General features: G+C 41.3%; 1 long non-coding RNA gene across 1 annotated transcript; it reads left to right on the top strand.

Annotated features, from left to right (window-relative positions):
- Positions 1-1,298, top strand: LOC308169174. The gene is made up of 6 exons (XR_013937746.1): positions 1-104; positions 195-269; positions 375-470; positions 608-787; positions 1,009-1,097; positions 1,208-1,298. It is a non-coding gene; the product is annotated as an uncharacterized lncRNA (long non-coding RNA).
- Positions 1,299-13,648: the final 12,350 nt, after the last annotated feature.

Genomic DNA, 13,648 nt, shown 5'->3' on the forward strand with positions numbered 1-13,648 from the left:
AAAACATACTGGCAATAATGGTGGACTCTGTACAGATGCCACTGGACACTGACGAGGACCACGCGTACTTCAAGAGGCCTTACAGCTTTCCTCCTAAAGAATTGGTTAGTGTGAATGAAGTTTATTGCATACAAACATACTATCCACCATTCACAGCTGTACACATAGTCATGCTTATGTGTGTATCCATTTAGGAAAGTGATGTTACCATGGACAAAGATGTCAGAAGCCTGGGTAGTGAAACCACACTTTCTATCAAGACACTTGAGGTAAGTAAGGAAGTGCAAATGATCAAGGAAAGAAAGTGACTCATTCAGTACTTAACTGCACCTTTTCATTGTAACATGGTTAAGCACTGTATTATTACATTTTAGGAAAGGGCTCAACAAGCCCAACACCAACGAAGAGTGACCACTGACTTGTTAGTGGATTTCATCACTCAGGACAAAGGCTTACTGCAACATCTTGAAGTGAGTTTGCAACTGAAATGTCTAAGTAAAGTGACACATTTAAGCATAATATAAATAATGAAAGTGAAATGTTTTATATTTGTGTAGTGATTGCACATTTACATAGAGCATCCTCCCAACAAACTATATATTTGCAGGCAATCATGGCAGGACAAGTCAAGTCTCTTTGGGCAAAAAAGAAGGCCACAGACGTCATCTTCTTTGACGATGATGACAAAATGGACAGACTAGTTAACTTCCTCTCAGGAGTGGTAAAAAAAACACAGACAACATTGGCTGATCCGTCGGCATTCGTCATTGATGTGCTTCTGCCAGAGGTGACAATTCACTGACACTTTTTATTTATTTATAGACTACATATTTCATATTATAACATGTCACACTTTAACTCATGGTCAATATCCAGTAGGATCTTATAATGCCATTTGCTCATATCAGGTCTTGCTTAGTTGTCACCTGCAACATGGCACAACCTTCTTAGATGTCTACATTTTACTATAACTGGTAAACGTGTGGCTTTAATCACTTCATGACACAGGCAACAGTCCACGCCATTGCAGCTGTAAACGGTGTTTCCAATGAGAAAGCCATGGAAATGTATACATGTGGACCACAGTATGACTTGAGGTAAGCTGGAGAGTGCTAATACAATTTCAATGACAGTTTGCAACCACTGATGAATGTGAGTTTCTTAAATTATTTATTAATCACTTCTTTATAACATTTTGTCTCAACAGTGAGATGCAGCTGTCTGACCATTATGGTCAAAAATTTGAGCAAAGAACAGAAAAGGAAGCTGAAAGACCATAGAGACAATGTTGAAAGAGCACTTGCGATAAAGTGCAAACAGCAATGATGTCATGGGGTAACAAAGAAAAGAACCTGTCATTTTTTGTTGCTGTCAGTAGTGAGTATGGGGTACTTTTCTTTGATCTCGATTTCCTTTGTTCTTTTTTATGAGGCGGGGGGTCAGAAAACATGGGCTCTTTTACAGAAGGGGGGGTTTATTTACCCCCCCGCGTTGTGGTTTTATTAACCCTCGCCATTTGCTCAGAACACGCAGGTGTTTAGGAAGGGGGGCCAAAACGATAGTAGACGCACACACACACACACACACACACACAGGGTTACCCTAACCCTAACCCTAACCCTAACCCATAACGAATATTGTTGTTAGAAAGAGACTTAGGGTTAGAAATGAAATTAGAGGAAAAGATGCCCAGTGGGAGCGAACTCTCTCTCCGGTCGATACAATATATAATAACATATAATACTCACATTATCATGTCCTTTCGGGCTTTCATGTGGCCAGGGGATGTCATACTGTCTCCCTAAAAAAGTTATCTGACTAAAGTCTATCTGACTCTAACTCTAACTCTTAAGAGAGTGAACGGGGGTTTCGTATCAGCAGTCAGATATGCGTTCAGACAGCCTCTGTTGTTAGACAGACACATCGAGTTGCTTTTTCATGCCTCTCTGCTACTCCCAACCTCTCTCTCTCTCTGAAGCGTCATTCTGACAGCAAGAGACAATCTTGGTCTCTGACAATCTTGGTTACCAGAATGGTCCTAGAGTTTGCGTCGACATCGAAACTTTCAAACTTTCAAACTTTGCCAAAAGGACACCCCCGCAAAAACACATCTAGAATGCCAGGTTTGATCAACCTGAATGTGATACCTTCCAACCAGCTGCATCCCAAAATACCCTGCATCCCAAAATAGTAGTAGTTGTCATCAGTTGTCTTTTAGCGGACCTCTTGGACACCCAATTTATGCCAAGTTATAACAATAGTAGCGGCCAATAGTAGTGACTACCCCATCCCTGACATATTACTTTTTCAGCTATCGCCAACATTCACAATGTTATTAACATGCTTATAGAAATAGACTGTAAATTGTAGTGATGACAACAATTGGCTTTATCGCAACAATTATAATTAGAAATTCTGTTGAAACACTCTTGACTACAAGAGAACCACAATGAATGAATCAAATGAATCAAAGTAATCGCGTTATTTCCAGATTGTAAGCTTTCAAATGATGTGTCATACATAGACATCGGGGAAAAATGTAAGACAACATGAGTATTTGAAACTTGTTAACCCTGAAAACTAAACATTTCAGGGTTGTAGTAATACTAATACGTCTTTTTGAGAACGCACTAACGGTATCCCAAATGCTTGGACGCACAGCCGAGTGCTGGCGAACGGGTTTTGATTTGATTTGTTGGTGAACTTATAATACAGGGCAGGTATTATAAGCCCACTGTGAGTAGGCTACTCGGAATTCACCTCAACACCTCATATCAGCACGGTTGTCAACCGATTGTCAAGTCAAAAACAGACCTGTATCATTTTACGCCCGACAATAAATCCTTAGCCTACCTCACTCAATGAGCGACATCTGAGACAGCTGAGACAGCTGGAACAGCTGGAACAGCTGGGACACCTGAGACACTGAGACACCAGGTGTCCCAGCTGTTCCAGCTGTTCCAGCTGTCCCAGCTGTCTCAGCCGTCCCAGGTGTCTCAGGAGACACTTTTCAGGAACCCGCTGCCTAATACCGTCAATCATACTATCATATACCACATAAATTATTAGATTGATGGTATTTTATGCTGTATATGATAGTGTGATTGAAGTGCCCCATCGCAGACAGGTTTAGAGAGAACAACAATGAATGAATCAAATGAATCCTGGTTTTTTATGAGGGTGGGGTCATAAAACATAAGCTCTTTTACAGCAGGGAGGGGGCTTATTTGCCCCAGCGTTGTGGGTTTATTCACCCAGCCATTTGTTCACAACACACCCCCCAAACGGAGGGTGTGAATGAGGGCTGGTCCAAAACGAAGGAAGGGGGATTCCCCCAAATGACTGGCAAGGGTTGAAATGTGTTTAAATACATTTTGTGTTAGGGGTCAGTTATCTTTCTTGAAAGGACTAGGCGCAACAATGAGTCGAGTTTATAAGAAGAGCTCTGTAAGGACTGTCCCTCAGCCTTTTTTCGACGAGTGTGCTATGCACGTCGATTGCGGAGTTCCAGATCATTTTATAACTGAAGAAGCCGGTGTGAGTGAAGCCAGCGGATTGAATGGATTGTTTGTACTCTCATACCCTGCAAGCTCTAAAGAGAGTTTAGAGCCACAACCAGTGATCATGGACGACTTCGCCACGGGAGCCGAGTGGGAGACGCTGGTGGATCTTTCGGGAGGTCCGAAGCTCTCCAGCAGTGTGACAGCTCTGGGTTACAGACTTATCAAGGCTACTGTTTGTCGTATATTGGAGAATATCGTTGGAGCAAAAGTAGCAAAAAACTGTTATGGTTGTGAAATTAACCACCCCAGCCAGAAACATCATGCCTGTTTATATGAACCATGTGCGTACTATTACGAGATGAACATTGGATACATACGAGATCGTTTAGGCCTACACCGATCGAATGAAGATGGCTCGATGGACAGCGTTCTGCAACATGTCCTGAAAGCGCACGATTTGCATGTCGACCCCCTAGTGGTACGTGGAGTTGTGGAGTCCATACTATTTGAGCTGGAGTTAGTGAAATTCATATGTGCGCAATTGCAACAGATGTGCGAATGTCTTATTAAGCCAGACTGTGATAAAAGCGTCAGAGACGCATTAGACCTCTGGAGAGATAACATCTGACAGACACAATGGGGGGTTGTTTAATGAGCTATCTGAAGACCTATGATGCGCAGAGCATGAAGTTTGATTTATCAATGTTGCTATGCTGTGTCATCACAGATGATCCAACGAATATTGTTGTTAGAAAGAGACTTTCTAAACTTAAAAAAACCATGGCTGAAATTAGAGGAAAATGTGACGAGTGGGAGCGGATGGTGGAGCTTTGTGACTCAACACCTTGTGGTTTGCTAGTTACAAAATTGTTAAAATCTTATGGCAAATGTAACAATGTGGGGCGTATTGTGGGGCTTTGTACCTATGTGACAGATGTTTGTGTGTTAAGACTGTCTAAAAATGAATGTGTCAATGTCACAGAGGTCGTCGACGATCTAGCTGGGTTCTTGGTTAACGACGACATCGCAACTTGTGTGTTTTTTCTACAGTTCCTAGATGCAGTGTGATTGTAAATAAGTGTGGCTATTAGGGGTGCAACGGTTCAGTTGGCCCACGGTTCGGTACGGTTCGGTATTTTGGGTCACGGTTTTCGGTACGGTTCGGTTCAGAAACAAACGTTCCAGACCAACTCGACCTCTGACCAAAGGCCGCGTTCGAGGCATTCACTTGGACGCTCCGGCGCTCTCAGAGCTAATTTACGAACGCGGCCAAATTGATCTTCTCGCCATAAAGCTTAAGCGTACAGTGGGCTTCCTGTATAGATTTAAATCTTGCTTTTCCTTGGCTTCCAGAAAACGTCTTGTCTCCGCCCTTTTCCTTTCACAATTGGATTATGGTGATACAGTATATAAGTTTGCTTCTCTGTCCACTTTATCCAAGCTAGACCCCCTGTATCATTCGGTTCTAAGATACATCACCAATAGTGCCTTCAGGACCCATCACTGTACACTGTATAGTCTGGTTGGATGGCCATCTCTTTCTGTCAGAAGGCTCCAACACTGGTACACTCTTGTGTTTAAAATCATCTCTGGCTTCTTACCGAATTATCTGGGCCTGAAGTTCATCCCTATACCGAGTGGCTCGGGTCTCAGGTCTCGTAGATGGCTACAATACAAGGTGCCACTTATCATGAACAATGTTGGAAGGGCAAGCTTGTCTTATTATGGCCCTTGGTCTTGGAATGACCTACAGACTACTTTTAAATTAGAGGCCCTTATTTCCATAAGTATCTTCAAGCGTAGATTAAAGGATGTGGTCACCGCTCGCTGTACCTGCTTTGGTTAGACTTCTCAATGTTTTAATCACCTTGTAAATACCGCTACCATTGTTTGTCTATTGTATTGTTGCCACTGTCTTATGTCCTGTCTTGTTATCTGAACAGTTTTTTAAGCTACTATTTTGACCCTGTCTTGGCCAGGTCTCTCTTGTAAAAGAGGTTTTAATCTCAATGTGACTTCCTGGTAAAATAAAGGTAGAAAAAAAAAAAAAAAAAAAAAAAAAAAAACGGAAACGAAAACCGAAAACCGTCACGGTTCACTAGTGAATTGAGCCGTGGAACGCAAACCGTACCGTCCGTAAAAAAACCGAGAACCGTTGCACCCCTAGTGGCTATGCTCTCTGTTGAAATAAAAACGTTGGGACAAAACACAACTCTTTTCATTAAGTGTGCTGAGTTGTGATAGATGTACATACAGACCATGGGGACCAGTATGAAGGATACATATTACGACCCTACTTCTACGGGGTGTTTTGGGGGAGAATCTCGATTAAAACGTGGTGTCCGTGAAGCTACAGGATTGGTTTTAAAGAGTGATGAAGCAACAGTGGTTATGTGGGGAGGACACTTATTCATTACACAAGCCTACACGAACTATTTTCCCGAGGAATAAGGTGTTAGCCTATGGAAAGGATAGACAATATCAGGCTGATCTGGTCGATATGGCGTTATATGCAAACGATAATGACGGAGTCAGATTTATACTGACATGTATCGATGTATTTAGCAAGTTTGCCTGGTGCATTCCATTAAAGAATAAGACTGCTGGGGCTGTCGCCCAAGGTTTTACAAATATTTTGGAATGTGGAACAAGCCCTCTGAAATTACAAACAGACAAGGGGACTGAGTTTTTCAACTCAACATTTCACAAATTAACAAACAAGTATGATATACACCATTATGCTACGTCGAGTGAGTTGAAGGCTAGTGTGGTGGAGCGTTTTAACAGAACTATTAAGGGTCGAATGTGGAGGTTTTTGACCTATGCTAATTCTAAAAGATACATAGATGTTCTGCAGGATTTGGTGGGCTCATACAATACATCGTACCATCGTTCTATTAAAATGAGGCCTATCGACGTTTGTACCGAAAACGAAACATTGGTTTTTAAAACGTTGTATGGGGGGATGACATTCGTAACTCAAAATCCTGTTTTTAAATATAATTTGGGGGACACAGTGAGGGTGTCTAAAATGCGAGGGTTTTTTGAAAAGGCTTATGAAGAGACATTCACCCGAGAGTTTTTTACAATAGAAAAAAGGATAGCTAGGATACCACCTGTTTACAAATTGAAAGATTATGCCGGTGAATTTATCGACGGGTCGTTTTATGAGGCCGAGTTACAGAAAATCAAGATAGACAGTGACAAGGCGTTTAAGGTCGAGAAGGTGTTACGTCGAAAGAAGCAGAGGGGCGTGTGCATGGTAATGGTCAAGTGGCTCGGCTGGCCCCCGAAGTTCAATTCGTGGGTTCGTGAATGCGACGTCACCAATATATAAAAGGGTGTGGGGTTTCAGTCGAGAGAGCTCATAACACATAGTGTGTGAAGGTGTTCTGTAGAGTCATGGCTGAGAGTGAAGAGTTTTACATGACATTACCTTGCAATGCCTCTCAGAAGGTATATCCCGAAAACAAGATTTCGAACTATAGGACACATATTTCTAAACCTTTAATACTAAAAGGCGAATGGCAAGTGGGATTAATAGAATTCCAATACCCTAGAACATGGCAGACATTTACAGTTGAAGACACTTTTTTAGAGTTAACAGATAACAGGTCATTGCGACTGACGTTACAGATACGTGAAGGTTTCTACTCAAAGATGTCAGAGCTTGTAGCAGAGATTGACAGAGTGTTAGAACCACACAACATCATATTCGGTTATTGATCCATAAAACACAAGGTGTTCATGATTGTGGAGGATTTATACACTATAAAATTCAGAGGGAGATTAGCTCTAATACTAGGATTATACACGGATGGTATTAATGATGGGGAATATGGAGTGTTGGATTCGACTAGAGGTTCTATGGGTAAGAATGTATTGGCTGAAGAAGTTTTAGATTTGAACCAGACCAAGATATATGCACACCGCCCTGCAGATATTTATGGAGGATTCTACACTCTATATGTTTACACGGATATAATTAATCACCAAATCGTTGGGGATCACTACGTCCAGTTATTGAGATGTGTACATATGACAGGAAAGGATCAAGAGATTGTTACAATCACCTACGACAGGTGCCTGTAACAAAAGAACACATCACAGATATCGTTATAGAGGTCAAGACAGATCAGAACGCGTGTGTGCCTTTTAAATACGGTAAAGTTGTTGCAAAGCTTCATTTCAGAAGAGTGAAGGCTAGAGTGTAAGACGTCTAAAAGACTAGCGCCACTACTGCTACACCATGGCCCTTTACAGCAATTTCGACCCTAGCCCCAACCGGTACATAGATTATTACAAAGCACAGGCTGGTAATGGTATACCGGGGTTTTCAGGGAGTGTTGTGATGCATGGAGCTGGTTTAGGGGGTATATTTCGAGGTTTATTCAGATTCGCAGCTCCGTTATTCAAACAGGGGTTCAACATAGCCAAACCACACCTCAAGAATGCTGCAAAGAGTATAGCGTCAGACGTGATCGCAAAAGTAATGTCCAGAGCAGGGGGTAGACAGGATGGTTCTGGGCTGGTTGTGATGAAGCGTAAGAGAGCAGCCAAGCGCAGGGCGGTGCAGCAAGGGCCTCCAGGTTCCCGTCCAAAGAAGAGGAAAAAGGCTGTTACAAGGAGTGTGAGGGCAGTTGTTAAAAGTGAACACAGGCGACAGGTCAGAACACTCGACGGAGGAGCAAACTACATATTCTAAAGATGCCGTTGCTACATAGTCTAAGTGGGGAGTGCATCAAATCCGAATTAGATCTTTTTACGATACCGTTAACACAGACAGCTATAGAGAAATCGACATATGTTGAAATTCCACCTATATCGGCGATAACTCCCACAGGGCCATTGGAGTTTTATATAGCTGGATCAGGCGGCGATTACATTGATTTAAACAATACCATGCTGTTTACACGACTGCAAATTGTTAAAGCAGATGGGACCGCCATAGGTGCTAACGCTAAAGTAGGACTGATCAACTATCCTGGAGCTACAATATTTTCACAGGTTGACATATCACTAGGCGATCGACTAATTTCACAGAGCAGCAACACGTATCCCTACCGCTGTCTTATAGAATGCTTGCTAAATTACGACATGGAGACATTAAAGTCATCATTCTCTACAGGGCTTTTTTACAAGGATACAGCTAGACACATGGATGTGTTAAACGCTGTAGACGGGGCTAATGCTGGTTTAACAGCCAGACAGAGATACACAGCTCTGAGTGGCACGGTGGAGCTCATGGCCCCCATACACAGTGACATGTTTTTTCAGGAAAAGTTAATGCTGAACGGTGTTGATATATACATAAGTCTGTGGTGGTAGCGATGGTTGATAATGACTCTTTTACGGGCGACTATGGCAAGAACCCATTCAATTTTAAGAATTATAATCTAGAATATCTGGCTATATATGTTGACGGTGTCCAGTTCCCCACCAAACCATTACAACCGGACTTCCCTAATGGTTGCGTGACTCGTGAATTCTATCAACTGGTGTTATCAACAGGGAGACATTTAAAAAACAGTGCTATGGCCATTGATCGAAACGATTTCCTGAATGGGTACACTCTTTATGCATTTAATCTGACACCTGACGAGGATAATAGTCAGCATCTATCATTGATCAAGAGTGGTAACATACGCCTGGAGACACGTTTCAGGAACCCGCTGCCTAATACCATCAATCTAATAATTTATGCGGTATATGATAGTATGATTGAAGTGTCCCATCGCAGACAGGTTTTAGTTGATTACTATTAAGCATCATGAATACTGTTGAACTGACAGCCATCATGGATACAATATCAGCAAACACCCATTTTCTAGGTGTTTTGGCTTGTGATAAACTGCCCCAGCAACCTCTACAAATAAGACCTAGTGCTATGATAATTAACACACACCCCTCTGACCAGCCTGGAGAGCATTGGCTGGCAGTTTATATATCATTGGAGAGAGTTGGGTGTTTTTTTGACAGTTTTGCTCCAAATCATTCAAGATTTCCTAAATCGATTTATGACTTTTTAAACATGTCATGTGACGAGATACATTTCTCAGACAAACAAGTTCAGGATGTCACATCGGTCACATGTGGTGAACACTGTATCTACTTCTTAAATCACATGTGTAGAGGCATCACCTATGATATGTTGATATCTAAATATTCTTCTAATCTGTTTAAAAATGACACAATGGCAACACGTTTTGTGAAAAAGTTGCAACCGTGTGTGTGTGTTCATAATGTGTTTAGTTGTGTTCAACATGTTCAGACAATTGTGTAAGATTGTGCAAGGCAATAAAATGTTGGTCAAATAAATTATCAGAGTTCATGTATCATTACAATCATTTTTATTTAGTCAAGCAAGGGGTTTTAGTCAAACAATAACATAGTCATTCACAGTCATTCACAATAAAAATTAAAAATACAAACATTGTATACAAGTTGGTTGTAGCAGAAATACATTCACAATGTTAACAAGGGTTAAAAATGTTAAAACAAAAAACAAGTAAATAAATGAATCTAAAATAACAAATCTAGCTCCAATCATGCCACAACAAGCCTCTATGAGATTCTGGCCTTGATTTAGACTTGCGCCGAGATCGGCTGTCAGAGGCCGTTGTTCCTCATACTCTAAGAATTTAGGGGCCAGAGCGAGACTGCGCCTAGAAGGGGTTTTAACAGCACCAATGGTAGCATCAACATTTGTTTTAGAATGTTTAACATCACTAATCTCGTCTTTGACATGTCTATTGGGTATTGTAGAAAGTGGTATGTTTAAAACTGAAAAACCCTGCACAAACTCATCCCAACCGTGGGGTCTGACGCTTGTTTTAGGTGCATGAATCATGGTCGCTAGTTTAACAATATCTAAAATGTGTGACCCGGTCACGACTGCCCCTTTCAACACAAGTTCCCCAGATTCGTTCCACTCTAATACCCTTGATTTATACATCTTGGCCAAAATATGTTGGGCATTCTTCTTGCTCCTCAGGGGTAAATTATTTAAGACGTCTAAAGCTGTGTTATCTGTAGCAAAAGATGTAGATACCACTGGCTGTGGGGTCGCTTCATCCTCGAGTGGTGAGCTGTTTGGCACAATTAGTTTTAAAGTATTGACATCACTATCCCCCTGTCTGACCAATGTTAAATACCTCTGTAGTAACACAGCGTAATGCTGTGCTTTGTCATGTGGAGTTAAATCGTTTCTATTCAATATGGTTCTCATCAAATCATCAATGTTATTTTCAGCACTCTGTCTGATAGTCGTTGGACCTCCAACACGTAATTTGTCCACATCTCTTTGCGGCACCAAATACATTTTCTCCATAATGACTAGTAGGTTGTTTGTACACACTTGTAGTATGTCGCTTCAAACCTGTCTCGACAGCAAGCTAGTGATAAATGGTACAGCTATGCTTAAAAGTGGTAATAAAAATCCTCCCTCTTGATTGATAACCCTCTTTTTTCTCGATATAGGAATCTTTTTGTCAGCTATGATTTTCAGATTAGACTTAACCTTTGACAGTCTTTTAAATTGTGTCTTTGATAGAGGAATAGTACCACACAGCACGTTCAATGCGACTTCACACAATGCCTGAATTAGATCTTTTGAAGCATTCTTTAAAATAGCCCGTATTTCCCCCGGCTTAGATTTCATCAACAGTTGTAGTAGCGATAAATGACGTTCTAATCTAGCAGACATTTCAGCCACTCATCTTCCTCTGTTTGTACACAACCTGATAAGGGGAGCATAAAGCTGTTCTGAGACGATAGGCCTCTGGCGTTTTAGCTTTATAATCAACCAACAAATACCCATAAGGGGCTTCTGTAGCATCTTTAACACTGGGACCGCCGTGGATCGCGACCTTATTCAATCGCGATGAGGTGTTCTTCAGCACTATGATAGTTTAACATAGAGAAGAGTGTACTGACGCACAAAGATCGCTGGAGGGCGATGTCACGCAAGAAGCGTGAACACGCAACACACCACGGGGGAAACGTGATCTCTTTGTTCATTGATCGGAGAGCCCCACTGCCCGCAGCGCAGAGCGCATGCCTTATCGCTGGAACAAGACTGACTGATACACACCACACCTCTGCCATCATACATCGGTCCCACATGTATTTATTTACCATCATATTTTTCAATATAAAACGGTATGATATGGTAGCCTACATTGCAGTCGTCCCGCAGTTCTAGTAGATCGCCGACATCATGTTATTTGATGTACACATTTCACGGCAAGATAATTCCGATTTGTGGCAAACACCCAACAATTGTTCGTTCACTAAACATTATAACATGAACACAGTTATAGCACCAGTTCCTAGCACCTAGTTTCCTAGCACCAGGGGAGCCCCCCCCTCCCAAATTTCGTTGTTTGGTACCTGTACTATATCAATGACAAATAAAGACCATTCATTCATTCCTTCAAACAATGACAGTTACAGTCTCGCTCAAACTGTAGCGAGATTAGGAGACTACTAATTGAGAAAAAGAAAAGAAAATACATGAAAGAGATCTTGGTTATGTAATGTGTAAAGTGGAGAGGAGATTGATCGGAACTGCGGGAGTTTTCATTACTAACGAATGATGGTTGATTATTATTATACAAAAATAATAGTAATAAATATTGCAATATTGTGTTATCATAGTTATGAGCTTCACAGTGATAACGTCAGTTTATTTGTCGTGAACTTCACGCCGGCCGTGCCCGTAACATCAGCAGACAATCGACGGCTGTAAGCTTGTAAGCGTTGAAACCTGCTTGGCAGCTTTGAAACCCGCTTGGCAGCTTTGAAACCCGCTTGGCTCGCTCATGAATTGGCAGCTATTGTTTGCTAATGGGAAACGATCAATAGGATTACCCTCCCCCGTGTATCAACCATCAAGTGATTGTAACTCACTTTAGAAACTAGTTCTTAGCCTACACATTTCTTTGTCAAATACATGCTCTGCATGTTTCTCTAAAATGCATAAAGTTCCTATAAGCAGAGAAGTGGGGAAATTATTAGAGCAATCTGATATGAAGCTTGAGTCAGCTGAGAACGAACTATGGAACAGATTAAATGCTATATATGGAGAGGAGATTGATTGAGACTGCGGGAGCTTTACTAATGAATGAAAGTTGATTATCATTATTAAAAAAGAATAGTAATAAATATTGCAATATTGTGTTATCATAGTTATGAGCTTCACAAAGTCTGTTTATTTGTCGTGAACTTCACGCCGGCCCTAACATCAGCAGACACATGAACACAGTGAGGATTCAAACAAACAAAATAATTAATACACATCATTTCATTTATAATGTGCAGTAAACAAACAAAATAATGTATACTCTCTGCAATTGGCTACTATACAATGGTGCCAAAATCAACTATCCAAATATGAATCTGCGTATATCTATGTACAACCTTGTTGTAGCCTACATTGCAGTCGTCCCGCAGTTCTAGTAGATCGCCGACATCATGTTATTTGATGTACACATTTCACGGCAAGATAATTCCGATTTGTGGCAAACACCCAACAATTGTTCGTTCACTAAACATTATAACATGAACACAGTTATAGCACCAGTTCCTAGCACCTAGTTTCCTAGCACCAGGGGAGCCCCCCCTCCCAAATTTCGTTGTTTGGTACCTGTACTATATCAATGACAAATAAAGACCATTCATTCATTCCTTCAAACAATGACAGTTACAGTCTCGCTCAAACTGTAGCGAGATTAGGAGACTACTAATTGAGAAAAAGAAAAGAAAATACATGAAAGAGATCTTGGTTATGTAATGTGTAAAGTGGAGAGGAGATTGATCGGAACTGCGGGAGTTTTCATTACTAACGAATGATGGTTGATTATTATTATACAAAAATAATAGTAATAAATATTGCAATATTGTGTTATCATAGTTATGAGCTTCACAGTGATAACGTCAGTTTATTTGTCGTGAACTTCACGCCGGCCGTGCCCGTAACATCAGCAGACAATCGAGGCTGTAAGCTTGTAAGCGTTGAAACCTGCTTGGCAGCTTTGAAACCCGCTTGGCAGCTTTGAAACCCGCTTGGCTCGCTCATGAATTGGCAGCTATTGTTTGCTAATGGGAAACGATCAATAAGATTACCCTCCCCCGTGTATCAACCA

This window comes from Nansenia antarctica, assembly GCF_963989245.1.
Source record: "Nansenia antarctica genome assembly, chromosome: 13".
Lineage (NCBI taxonomy): Eukaryota > Metazoa > Chordata > Actinopteri > Argentiniformes > Microstomatidae > Nansenia > Nansenia antarctica.